The sequence below is a fragment of the Pelodiscus sinensis genome, chromosome 22 (genome assembly GCF_052426305.1).
Source record: "Pelodiscus sinensis isolate ZL-2025 chromosome 22, ASM5242630v1, whole genome shotgun sequence".
Taxonomy (NCBI): Eukaryota; Metazoa; Chordata; order Testudines; family Trionychidae; genus Pelodiscus; species Pelodiscus sinensis.
In genome coordinates this window covers 10,212,091-10,226,108 of record NC_143073.1, presented here as the reverse complement: position 1 = coordinate 10,226,108, position 14,018 = coordinate 10,212,091, and the positions used below count along the sequence as shown (strand labels likewise).

Below are 14,018 nucleotides of genomic sequence, written 5' to 3'. Positions count from 1 at the left end.
CTCAGGGCGCATGCGCAACAGTGCGGGGGGGCCGGGCTGCACCGGCCAGACTCCGGGCCGGGAGCCTCTCGCGCTTCCGGCCCCAGGAGGAGGGACGGGCCCATCCTGTCACAATGGGTAGAAGGATCAAAGGGAACCTTGGTCGGGGCTGGGAACTGGCCATGGGGAAGGTGTTGGTGGGTCTTCAGGAGGAGCATGTTTTCCAGCCGAGGCCGACATCGTTACAGCAGCTCCAAGTTCTGTTCCTGTGTGGCAGCCAAGTTCCAACCTTGATCCCTGGCCTGAGAGATCAGCTGGAGGCTGAGGAGAGCACTTTGGTCCTAAATTTATATCCCGCCCCTCAGCCCCCAGGCTTTACAGTGCAATTACGATGCAGAATGAGCTTTGCAGTGGAGCCGAATCACAGGGCTTAATACTGCCAGTCCCCAGCAGAGGGCCCCCGCATCTGCCTGGCTGCCACCCAGCCTGGGGACAGAAACCTCACACCCTGGCCCCTTAAATGCTAGGGTGGCCAGAGTGTTACCCTTGCAGGCTCTACAGGCGGGAGGCTGCCGCCTGGGCAGCTGCTCTGGGGAGGTGAGAGAACGGGCAAATCAACCCTTCCAGGGGAAACCTGCGAGCACCTGGATGTGTGACGGTGGCGGGGGGGGGAGGGCGACTGCCCAGGTGAGGTATAGCTAAGCGCTATGCAAGCGCCCCCCCCACCCAGCAATCCTCTGCTCTCCCAAATCCTCCTGCCCAGCCTGGCTAATGCAGCTCGGTCCTCCAAATCCCCTACCCTGCCAGGCCAGGCCAGTTCTCCCCACCCAGCTGGTGCCCCTCAATCCCAACCTGCAGCCCCCTGCTAGACCCATTGACGGGGGTGGGGTTGCCCTGAGGCCTGGCAATTCAAAGGGGCCCAGGGCTCCCAGCTGTCATGGCTGCTGCTGTGGCATTGGTGATGGCCAGAGAGTCTGGGCCCTTTAAATCGCTGCCAGAATGCCAGACATGCAGCCCTGGCAGTGCAGGGGGGGGGGGTCTGCAGCCCTGCCCCTTCTGCCTGAGGCCCTGCCCTTTCTGGGAGCTTGGAGCCAGATCCCGCCCTCCCCCACCCCCACTTGCACACTGAGCATGCAGGCTATCAGCTCCCCTTCCCCCTGCTATCCCAACCCTGGGCTGCACACACCCCTCTCCATCTGCTGATGCCCCCCAACCTGCAGGCCTTGACTCTCCTCCCCCACACATCGACAGCCCTGGCAGTGCCCCTCAATCCTGATCTCCACCTCCTGCTAGGCCAACCCTGCACCCCCCCCCCCACAGCCCTACCAATGCCACTCAAGCCTGACCCACAGCTCTTCCCCAGGATGTGGGTCAGGGGTTAGAGCTGGGGTTTGGGAGCCACGGTCCCTGACCTACTGTGTGACCTTGGCTCCAGTCACTCAGCCTCCTCATGCCTCAGTTTCCCCAAATGCAGGTGGCCTTTCTTGGACATTGCAAACACTACTTACCTATGAGGAGGGTCAGGAGCCTTGCTGCTGAGCTGGGCAAAGGGAGGCAGGGGGCTGCCCTGGCTGAAGCCAGCCCATGGCAGTAACACCTGGGAACCAGTGGCCCCAGAAGGGCTGGATGACTTGGGTAGCCTGACTGACTTTGCTACATTCACGGCACCTACGCAGCTTGATCTCCTGCTCTTCTGGTTCTGCCGGTCGGAAGCAGTGCTGTGCCAAGGGCGTTTGCTCGGCTCAGTGCAGGGGCTGCGAACAGGATTGTGGATCATTGAGCAGAGAAGCCCCCAGAGCAGTTCTGGGCTGGGTCAGTGGCCCCAGCTCCTGTGAGCCGCCACCGGGGAGTTAGAACAGCAGATTTCAACAGGTGAGTGCAAGGCAGCAGGCTCCTCTCACCCTCCCATGAGGAGCGAGGTGCTGACGATAGTGCATGGATGCACACCTGCACGTACATGTGCTCACATGCGCACACGCAAAGAATATACATGCCCATCGAACACCCGTGCACACCTGCGTGGCCATGCCCACAGGCGTAGGCATGCCCACATGCACAGGCACATGCTTCCTTATCAGGTTCTCACCCTTTGCTCACAGACTCTCACGTTTCCACTCACGTTCACACACAGAGGTGTCGTGCCCACCACCAGCCCCACAGACCCTTACACACCAAAGGGGAAAAATAACAGAAAATAAGAATGGCCATACTGGGTCAGACTAACTGTCCATCTATCCTAGTATCCTGTCTGCCAACAGTGGCCAATACCAGGTGCCCCAGAAGGAGAGAACATAATAGGTAATCATATGATCCTTCCCCTGTCATCCACGTCCAGACAAACAGAGGCAAGGGACACCATTCCTACCTATACTGGCTAAGAGACATTGATGGACCTAACCTCCATGAATCTATCTAGCACTTTTTTTAACCCTCTTAAAGTCCTAGCCTTCACTACATCCTCTGGCAAGGAGTTCCACAGATTGACTATGGGCTGAGTGAAGAAACACGTCCTTTTGTTTGTTTTAAAGCTGCTGCCTATTAATTACATTTGGTGACTCCTAGCTCTTATATTGTGGGAACAAGTAAATAACTTTTCCTTATTCACTTTTTCTACCCTAGTCATGATTTTATAGACCTCTATCATATCCCCCCTTAGTCTCCTCTTTTCTAAGCTGAAAAGTCCCAGTCTTTTAAATCTCTCCTCATATGGGACCCATTCCAAACCCCTAATAATTTTTGTTGCCCTTTTCTGAACCTTTTCCAGTGCCAATATATCTTTGGTTGAGATGAGGTGACCACATCTGTGTCACGAGAACCACAGGTCCGATGATGCATACCCAAGAGAGGAAGGATAGAACCAGGTGGACCGTTTTAGTAAATTAAAGATATTTATTTATGACAGTGATGAATTTATAGTATTTAAGATTTTTAATTGACCGTGTCAGTAATGAATTTACAATATTTATTATATTTATTCTACGATTTCTAGTTGAATGTATCAGAAATATAAGGATGGGAATGGCAAGGGGAATAGTCTGCTCTCTCTAAAGATATCAAGCTATACTAATTAATAACTATAATAACTACAGACTCTAGGTACTACCAAAACAACTATAACACTAAGCTATACATCAAGAAAAATCAAATCATATATACCAACTTACACAGCACACGGAACATTTCAAAGATATTGGTTTGGTTGCGAAGGCCTTGGTTATGCCCGAGAGTCGGGGGAGGTGGCTGGTCGGTTGATCAGGCCGGCAGTGCTTGGAAGTATACGGGAAGGCACACGCACGGTGGTACGTGTGTTGCGAAGACCTCCTTGAGCGAACTGTGCGATGGGTAGTTATTCCCAAGTCTGCACATCGCTTTCCCGCGCTTGCATATTACCATATATGGCCCAATGGTCACCAAGTGGGGGGTCTGTGTCCCAAGGGTTGGGCCGAAACTGTGCAGGTTTCATGAGACCAAGTGAGCCCCGCAGTTCTCACGCCAAGGTGACGGATGGGAGAGTCTGAGGCTATTTTCTCCTTTTCACACCTTCCCTTTTTCTAAAGGCAATGGTATGCAGGAAGGGTGTGGCCGGTTTCTCCCAAGGAGTACTGCAGCCCCCTATAGCAAGAGCGGCCTGGCCAAACTTTTTTACTGGGGGGGAGGGTTTTTTTTCTTACAATCTGTACGCAGTATTCAAGGTGTGGGCATACCATGGTATTAGATAGAGGCAGTAAGATATTTTCTGTCTTGTTCTCTGTCCCTTTTTTAATGATTCCTAATATTCTATTTGTGGTTTTGACTGCCGCTGCACACTGAGTGGACCTTGCTTTAAAATTCCAAATTCCTCCCCCTTCTCCTTCCCTCCCCCAGCAAAGGATAAAAACCTTGGAAGGGTGGGGGGCGGCCCTCGGTATGCTGTCCCCGCTTTCCCAGCCTCTCCTGGAGCAATGGGGGAGTCTGGACACGTAAATACCAGTCGCCCCCTCATGGGCAGCGGGTTTAAGAGGCAGGGGAAGGTAATGCCTTCCTAAACTGGGAGGCATGGCCCTGCCCACACTCTGCCCTCCAGCTTCAACATGGCTTCAACTGTGCTGGGGCCATGCGCCTGCCTTCCCTGTGCTCCCAGGACTGGGGCGGCTCCTGTGTGGAGCTGGAGACTTGCCCCTGCAATGGGGGGTGGACTTGGCTTCCTTGGGGGACGGGGCCTCAGGCTGAAGGGGCAGGGCTAAGGGCTTGCCTCCCCCAGCCCTACATGCACCCACACCCTCATGCTCCAGCAAAGGCTTGAACTCCCAGCCCCTCAACAAGCCCACATGCCTGCAAGGGCTGGCAGTGCTGCAAACTCCCTATTTGGAATAGAATCGGATGGCATCTATTTTATCTAGGTGGCTGAATGATACAGAAGGGGTCAGGGGCTTCAAAAGGCCCCCTACTCTTCCATCTCCACCTCCCAGCCCTCAATATTCAGCCCCAGTGGGAGAGCGATGACTCCCTCCGCCCCCGAACCCTGGTCACTGGAACCTTCCTGGATGCCTAGAGACACCTGTCTTAACACACCTGTAAGAAATGATCACAGTCTCCATCCTGTGTTAGAACTGGAATGAGGGGCTGAGCAGGGCACCCAATGAAAGGTGGCCAAGGCCCCGGTTCTGGGAAACTAGCCTATGCTCCTGGTATCACCATCAATGCCCACCCTCCCTAGGAAAAATCAAAGGGGTTTTTCCATACGGTTTCACCTAGAATTGGCTCTTTCGTTGCTGGTGGGAGATTAGCCTAGGCTCTGGCAACATCATAGGCCAGATTCTGCTCTCACACTTGTTTAAATCTGGAGTGGCTCCCACTGGAGTTTGGCACCCAAAGAGACAAACCGGCATGAATCACAAGCCTTTGGACTCCAGTTTGTGGCTGGGAAGCTGGGAGCAGAATGCAGGTTCCACACATTTAAACAAGAGAGTTGTTGGGTGATTTTTTTTTAATTAAAAACGATGGCGGGTCATTGGCATTTAGGAAAAGCCATAAAAATCCTTTTTCAGAATGTTGTGACTTTTCCAGCATGGAAAAATGGGGGCACACCCTAAAAGCTTGTATAATCATCAAAATATCAGGGAGGGGGAATTAGGAGGGATGGTGAAAATGTTTGTTTTTAATCAAGAGCCCTTTTAAAAAAAAAATTCAAAATGAACCAACGCAAAACATTTTGACTGAACAATTCTGAGCTGCTGCGGAGAGGAAGCAGGCGTGAATGGAGGATGGGTTGTTTTCATTGCTCAGACAGCTCATACGTGGGGTGTCAGGATGATGCCGGGGAGGGCCAACTGACATCAAGGTGCCATTGTGCCCAGCAATGTACAGACACAAAATGAGAGATGGTCCTGGCCTGGGGAGCTCACAGTCTGAATAGACAAAAGATGGGAGGGGAAACTGAGGCACATAGTGTGTGTGGGGGGGGGGAAGGGAGGACTTGCTCAAAGTCACCCAGCAGGTCCCAAGCAGAGCCAGGAATAGAACCAAAATGTCCTGAGTTCAATCTAAGGCCCATTCCATTCTATGTAGGCTCTTACCCCATCCTCATCACCATCCTGTCTGGATACCTTCCACTCATGTATAAAGTCAGGACACAGGAAATAAATAGCTTATTTCGGCTTTTGGTGCTGTCTACAAAGCAGGAGGGCCGAAGTGGAGCCCTCTTCCTCCGACTTCCCTTACTCCTTGTACAATGAGGGTTACGAGAATTGGAGTACACAGGCCTCCAGCACAACACTATTTCAAGATGATGTCGAAATAACAGCTTGCAAAACACTCCACTGTGCCAAACACTTCATGGCTAGGAGCCTTGAGCCTCATTTACAGCTCTGGGAGAGAGTGATGTCTAGTGGTTAGAACAGGGGCTTGGACTCCAGGACACCTGAGCGCTGGTCCTTGCTTCGTCATGGACCTGATGTCACTTTCCACACCTATGTCCCAGCCTATCCTTGTGTCTTCACACTGTGACTGCTTCTGGTCTGGGGCGGGGCTGCCTCGCACTGTGTCTGTGCAGCACCAGGTGCTGGTGCTAAATGTGTAATAAAAAAAGTGCTGAGATTAAAGCACTTTTTTTTTTTACTTTCATAACTGAGGTGCAAGACTAAAGGGACCAGGGCTCGGAATCACCAAGCCCAGAGGTGCTGGGGCTTGAAACCACCAAGCCCCGAGGTGCAGGGGCTCAGCGATGGCATGAATTAAGCACTGCCTGGCACCATGGTCCCAGATCTCGATTTGGGCATCTGTCATTTCATTCTGCAAATGATTATTAACGATAGTGTGAGCTCAGTTCACTAGCCTGTGACGTGCTGTCCGCAGGGATTCATAGACAAGCTGGAGAGCAGGTTTGGAACAGCTCCTCAGGCAGTCGCTCCAAAGGGAGCCAGCCCTTCTGCTTTATGGGTGCTGCAGTCCTGTGGGTAACTTGGGACTTTCCCCATGAATTGCCACTAGTGCAGGTCTCCTAGGAGACATGGGAGTCCCCTCTGCCCAGCAGAGAACTAACACAACGAGTTCCGCATGGGTCAGATTTTGACCAGGGCAGATTTATAGCTCCCTTGTTGTTCCTCTGGCTCTCAGGAGGAAGGCAGGGCTTGGGTGCCAGGACTCCTGGGTTCCAGTCCCAACGAGGAGAAGGGAGGGGTGCCTAGTGGTTAGAGCATCAGGCCATCTGGCTTCTGGGAAAGGAATGGGGAGCTAGTAGTGAGAATACGCATCAGGAGTGGTGGGTTCTGTTCCCTGCCCTGAGATGGAAGTAGAGTTTAGTGGTTAGAGCTGGGCAATTGCATGTCTGGGTTCTGCCCCCATGTCGAGGAGGACGGGCAATCTGAGGGAGGAAGCAAGGGATGCAGCACCAGCATTCATGGGTCCTAATTTCAGTTCTGTCGCTGATGTGCAGCATGACCCGGGCCAAGTCACTTCCCGGCTCTGTGCTCCTCTGTTAAGCTACTCCCCTCACCCAGGGTTTTCCCACGAGCTGCAGCCCTTGCCAATGCGTGTGATGAGGCAGCAGCCTCGGACCAAAATTAGAACAGCTCCCAAGTGACTATGAATAGAATCGCCGCAGCCATTCATAAACATTAGCTAACAAGTCCCGGAGGCTGGGTGTGCCGAGGAGGGCGCTCCAGGGCAATGCCAGCTGCTTGCATTCTGCTTGGAGTAGGTGGCTTGGGATGGTACGGAAGGCAGCGTGACCATTGCTGGAAAGCATTGTGCTGGCTCGCAGCTCCCTCTGCTATTTATGCGGCCTCAGTTCCTATTCATCCATTTAACTTACCCGGGGAAGCCAGAAATAGCAGGGTGGATGTTAACCCCCGAGATGCTGGGCGGGTTTCAGCCAGCCATCGGCGGGGGCGGGGGGGGAGGGGGGAGGTTTGTACTTATGTTCTCTGAGTCAGGGGCCCAGTGGGGCTGGCATGGGAAAGTCCAGTTGGAATCTTAGAATCTCATTTCCCAGCTCCCAGGGGCAGATTTCCCAGAGCTCAGCTCCTATTTCGACATCCCCAGACAGGCCAGGTTTTCAAAGGGTTTAACAGGCTGCAGCTCCCAGCCTGGCCGAATGGTCTTGCTCTTCTGAGCTTGTTTCAGAGTCGGGCCCATGGGGCTGGCTGGCTGATTGTTGGCCTGGGAGGTGCAGCACAGGCAATGGGCCTGTCCAGGAGTAACTCCTCAGGCAAGGAGGGAACTTTGGCCTCTCGTGCAATTCTTGGCACTCCATACAGACCCTGCAGAGAACAGGGAACCGTCTTTATCCTGAACTGGGCTGAGACCCATGGAACAGCATAAGAACGGCCAGACTGGGTCAGACAAAAGGTCCATCTAGCCCAGTATCCTGTCTTCCCATAGTAGCCAGTGCCAGGTGCCCCAGAAGGAATGAACAGAACAGGGAATTATCAAGTGATCCCTCCCCTGTCATCCATTTCCAGCCCCTGACAAAAAGAGTGATAGAAATGTAGCCGTGTTAGTCTGGGGTAGCTGAAGCAAAATGCAGGACAATGTAGCACTTTAAAGACTAACAAGATGGTTTATTAGATGATGAGCTTTCGTGGGCCAGACCCACTTCCTCAGATCAAATAGTGGAAGAAAGTAGTCACAACCATATATACCAAAGGATACAATTAAAAAAATGAACAAATATGAAAAGGACAAATCACATTGCAGAACAGGAGGCGGATGCACGGGGGGGGGAGAGGAAGGAAGGTAAGTGTCTGTGAATTGATGATATTAGAGGTAGGGAGAGTGGGATGTTTGTGAGTTAATGGTATTAGAGGTGATAACTGGGGAAACTATCTTGGTAATGGGTGAGATAGTTCAAGTGTTTGTTGAGTGGGACACCATCCCTGCCCACCATGGCTAATAAGTATTGATGGACCTGTCCTCTCCACGAATTTATCTAGTTCTTTTTTTAACTCTGTTAAAGTCATGGTCTTCACAACATCCTCTGGCAAGGAGTTCCACAGGTTGACTGTGTGCTGCGTGAAGACATATTGCCTTCTGTTTGTTTTAAACCTGCTACCTACTAACTCATCTCACCATCAGGCCAAACGTACACAGATTTGAATCCTGCCTGGATCGATAGCAATCGGTATCTATACCATCCAGATCACCAACATTAAGGGTGCTAACCACTCCCCCAATTCTGTGGCCACCTCAGCAAAGAGGCCAAGGGCAGACTGAGCTCCCATCTCCCCACAGGAGGAAATTGTCTCCCCAGAGAAAGAAACAGATCCACACATTTGTGCACTCTGTGGCAGGGAGACACAGTTCAGTCTGGCCTAGCAGCTAGAATATTGAACTGGGACTCAGGAGTCCTTGGGTCTAATGACTTTGAGCAAGTTGCCACTTTGTGCCTCTGTTTCCCCCCGGGTAACAAAGGGATAGAATTATAGAATCCTAGGACTGGAAGGGACCTCGAGAGGTCATCGAGTCCAGTCCCCTGCCCTCATGGCAGGATCAAGTACACTCTAGACCATCCCTGATAGATATTTATCTAACCTACTCTTAAATATCTCCACAGATATTCCACAACCTCCCTGGGCAATTTATTCCAGTGTTTGACCACCCTGACAGTTAGGAACTTTTTCCTAATGTCCAGCCTACACCTCCCTTGCTGCAATTTAAGCCCATTGCTTCTTGTTCTATCCTCAGAGGCCAAGATGAACAAGTTTTCTCCCTCCTCCTTATGACACCCTGTTAGATACCTGAAAACTGCGATCATGTCCCCCCTCAATCTTCTCTTTTGGGGATGAGGATGGGGCTAATGACAGTGAACTCCCTTAAAGCACTGTGAGATCTACTGATGTCAACCACTGAGATGGAAGCTAAGTGTTATTAAAAACCTATATTGTTATTATCAGGCTCTTGAGGAGTGTTACCGCATTACTCATGCGTCAGAAGGTTGGCAGCCATCCAAGAGTGAGGTAGATTTGCGGCCCAGTCTTACTGCCTGTCCTCATGTCTTTTATAACTAAGGGTGGAAGGTGTGTGTTTTCTGCTCTTGGCCAGTTTCCTTTTTCTCCTCCCCAAGTTAAGAAATTGTGCTGTCACCCACCCCAGAAGAGGCTGCATTTCAGTGACACTGTGCATATTAAAAAAACAACAACAAATGGTCTGGTAGCACTTTATAGACTACCAAAACATGTAGATGGTATCATGAGCTTTCAAGGGCACAGCCCACTTCTTCAGATGACCGGAGTTATGAGTAGGGGATATGAAAACTCGAAATAAATAGGAGAGGGGAAGGAGAGGGGGGAGAAAAAGAAAAAAGGCAGGGCTGTGTGAGACAGGGCCTCATTCCAGCTGTCTACACTGGCCACTTGAATTTCCGCAAGAACACTGACTTCCTACTGTCTGAAATCAGTGCTTCTTGCGGAAATGCTATGCTGCTCCCGTTCGGGCACAAGCCCTCTTGCGCAAAATGCTTTTGTGCAAGAGGGCCAGTGTAGACAACGTCGTATTGTTTTGCGCAAAAAAGCCCCGATGGCGAAAATGGCGATCGGGACTTTCTTGCGCAAAACCGCGTCTAGATTGGCACGGACGCTTTTCCACAAAAAGTGCTTTTGCGGAAAAGCATCCGTGCCAATCTAGACGCTCTTTTCCGCAAATGCTTTTAACGGAAAACTTTTCCATTAAAAGCATTTGTGGAAAATCATGCCAGTCTAGATGTAGCCCTTAAGTAGATCAAAGTAAATAGATAGATGCTAGCGCAGGAAGGATACCACTCATAGGCCCTGGGAAATACTATGGGATTTTTCAGGCTGGAAGACGCGGCCATCCTAACAATATTCACACAATGGTCAGCTTCACACAGTGAGATGTAACAAAGTTACTATGTTTTGGTGTGTTCCTAAGCCACAAGGCAGGAGACTGAGTCACTATGGGCTCAAGTTACCTAAGCACATACTTAACTCTATTCCTCTTCAGCAGAGCATTTAAACATGTGCTTAAGTCCCACTGGGACTAGACTCAGCCCATAAAGTTAGTGTCTGTGCTTGTCTTTGCAGAATAAAGGCCTTAGCTCTGGATTTTTCTGCATCCAGCATTTAACAACAAATCTACTGAGATACCATATGACAAAGCGGCCCAAAGATCTTGGGGACCCATCACTAGCCAAGCATCTTCTCATTTATAAAGGCAAGCAGTTTAGCTAGACACATCTTCCTATTCAAAAATGAATCCTGCAATTCCCAGTGTGCTGAATAACCTGGCTTATATATAAAAGAACTCATTATTACTACAGATCTGCTGCCGCATACAGCCTCCTTGCATAGGATCAAGAGGGGGAATGTATATTCTCATTTGCCTCTTATATCTTGTATTTTAGATTGCAAGCTCTTTGGGCTATGGGCTATCATTTCATATTTATAAAGCCCCTATGCACAGTGGGCTCTGACTTCCTTGATCCCAAGGTGCTACCACAAAGTACATGTGAGATGATGATATTTGAACATGTACACATCTTCAATTCATTGTCCAAAACTCTGACACACACAAGATCTCCATGAAAACTGCAGCAAGACAAATTTGATGTGGGGCCACCCCAGCCTTCAACATTGTGGGAACAAATTCCTGTTAAAGGTGACATTTTCAAAAGTAACAAAATTTCTTAGTGCCACTTAGTGCTAGGGATGTAAGCAACTAGTCGACTAGTCAACTATCCGATAAGCTTTTGCTTATCGGATAGTTGATTCGACTAATCGCTTCCCCACCCCCCTTGTTACCTCTAGCAGAGAAAGGCAGAAAAGGGAGGAGCAGGATCCAGTGCTGGTGGGAGCCTGCTTTAAAGCCGGTTCCCCCCAGTACCATCTCCGTGGGAAAAAGGGGCAGGGGTGCAGGGGGGAACTGGTGGTGCTTCTGCCTTTGAAATGTAGCAAGAGCTCTTGCTAAATTTGAAAAGCAGAAGTGCTGTGGGAAGCCTGGGGCAAGCTGGGGACCCCTGTGGCATTTTGCTTTTGAAATGTACAAGAGTCCTTCCAGGGCTCTTAGACATTTCAAAAGCAGGGAGCGCGGGGCCAGTGGGAGACTGCAGCGCTTCTGCCTTTGAAATGTAGCAAGAGCTGGAAGGGCTCTTGCTATATTTCAAAGGCAGAGGCACCCTTATCAACTAATCAAATAATCAATGCAAATTACATCAACTATTTGATTAGTTGATTAATCTACATTTAACATCCTTACTTCATGCACACTGCTGTAGGAGTCATTTTCAAAAGAGGCAGACTCCTGAGGCGCAGATCCTCAAGCATGTTTAGGCTCCTCTGGGCTTTAGGCATCTTAAGTCCCATTGAAAATCAATGTGATGTAGGTTACTACATTTCAAAATGGTGTTTAAGCTCCTACATCACATTGGCACTTTTGAAAATTTTACCCCCCAAGCCAGGAAAGCACTAGGGACTCAAAAATGCCAATTTAGCAGCAATCCAAAATTGCAAAAGTGTAGAAAGTAAAGTACAGCAATCCAAAATTGGAAAATAAAAATGAAAATGCACACCAGAGACTGCAATACCAAGCCTACATGGGAGAAATAATTAATAGCACCAAAGTTGATGAAAATAATAAAATCATTAATATGCAAATAATAATGAACAATAAGGACAGACAAATATTGTGGCAAGTCACAGCCGCAGCTTAGGCTGTGATCCTACAAACACTTACATATATGCTTTAACACCACTTCTACCAGAAGCTTCACTGAGTTCAATAGGGCTACTCATCCAATGCTTAATTTTTGCCAGGGCTGAGCCATGACACCTGTAGTCTTGGCAGTCTGTAGCTATGGCACCTCACTTGTTGATTCAGTTATGAGTGTAAAAAAAAATGCTTTGAGTAGTGGCAGCTCTTTCATTACAAATTAAGCACCATACTCATCAGGGTAAAGTTCAGCATGAGTGTGTTTGCAGGATCTGGGCTCTATGTTTAACTTTACACACTGTGCATTGTCCTGTTGACTATAACAGCACCAGCAGTGTGGCCTACTGGCTAGAGAGCCAGGCTGGGGTTGAGAATTTGGATTTTGTTATGGGGTCTGCCAGGTGGCCATGGGTAAATCACTTCCCTCTTGCCCCCTCTGTAAACTGAGGGTAATGAAACAGCCCTCCTTTGTGAAACACCTTTAAGTCTACTGATTAATAGGGCTAGATAACAGCTAAAGTATTAATTATTATTATCATCACTACCCACAATACCTATGGCTTAGTACTGTCTTTGCAGCATTAGCTACTAAAGTATCTATGGTTTAGTAACGTCTACTTTTTATTGTCTACTAAAAATACTGTCAATAAAAAGTGCAAAATATGGGTGTGTCTACAGAACACCCTAAACTCAAAATGAGATACGCAATTTGTGTTATGCAAACTGCATATCTTATTTCGAGTCTATTTTTAAATAGCTTATTTTGAAATTTGGCGTGTCTACACAGCACCAAATTTCGAAAGAAGGTGCTATTTCAAGACATCCCTTTAATCATTGTGGAACAAGAGTTACTGGGATGCCGAAATATCGTGCCCATTATTTCAAAAAATATTTTGAAATAATGGGTAGCTTGTGTAGATGCAGGGTAGCTAGCAGCAGGGTAGTAGACGTACCCTCAATGGTTAATGAAAAACACAAAATTACAAATGCTAAAACCTGTAGAGCCTCTAATCCAGGGGTGGGGAACCTCAGGCTTAGGGGCTGGATGCAGACCCAGACTTGCCTGGATCCAGCCCTCCAAGGCTCAGGGTCCCCCATCATTGGGGAGCCTGCTCTGGCACTCCAGCCCTCTTGTTGTTCCACCTTGGGCTGGAGCACACAAAATCTACTAGGCTGGGCCCCCCTACATTGTGGTGTGTGAGAGGAACGTGGGGAGTGTTTTTCTCCTCTCCGTTGGGGGCCACTCAGTGAGGATGGTGGGGCTTTTTTGCTGCTTCTCACTTGTGTGTGGCCCCTGACTGATTCTTCTGAGTCGGTGGCCCCTTACCCGAAGAGGTTCCCAACCCCTGCTCTAATCCATTAGACAGACAGGCAGGCAGGCAGACACACACACACCTCCTCCCCCCAAAAAACAAAAACAAAAGACACGGGATGGGAGAGGGCCCTATGCACCAGTGAACGGACCCCTATGAAAAACTTTGGGCGACCCCCCGATTAACATTGCAGTGTTTATGGCTACTAAGAGATGCCTTGTTTTTAAAGTGCAATATTGCAATGTGCCCAAACTTGCACACTTGTTTTTTCTTTCTCTAGTCACAACTCCGCCGGGTCCCTGACAAGCCCAGGGAGGAGGGGACGCATTTATGCTGCTTTTATGTCACATGCACTTTGTCTCCCTTGCGCACTGCAACTCCCCCAGCCTCCCCTCCCACTGTCCCAGATGCAGCCTGCGTGAGCCATTGACTTGCCTGCGCCCTTTTCGGATCAGGCAATAAAGTAGACACCCCGAGAAAGATCGTAGGTTTCTATGGGTGTCCGGGGTCCTAGTACCCCCCCGCCAGACAAATCTTCCCGTCAAGGTAGGAGTCCCCCGAGGGCGCGCGGAAAGGGGACTCGGG

General features: G+C 49.6%; 1 protein-coding gene across 1 annotated transcript in view; it reads left to right on the top strand.

Moving 5' to 3' along the window:
* The first annotated feature begins 13,861 nt into the window (after positions 1–13,861).
* The window catches only part of PI4KB (phosphatidylinositol 4-kinase beta), a 68,805-nt gene continuing 68,648 nt past the window's right edge, over positions 13,862–14,018 (top strand). Inside the window, exon 1 of the mRNA XM_025180133.3 lies at positions 13,862–13,979. The gene's annotated coding sequence lies outside the window, so the exon portion shown is untranslated. The remainder of the gene's footprint in view (positions 13,980–14,018) is intronic.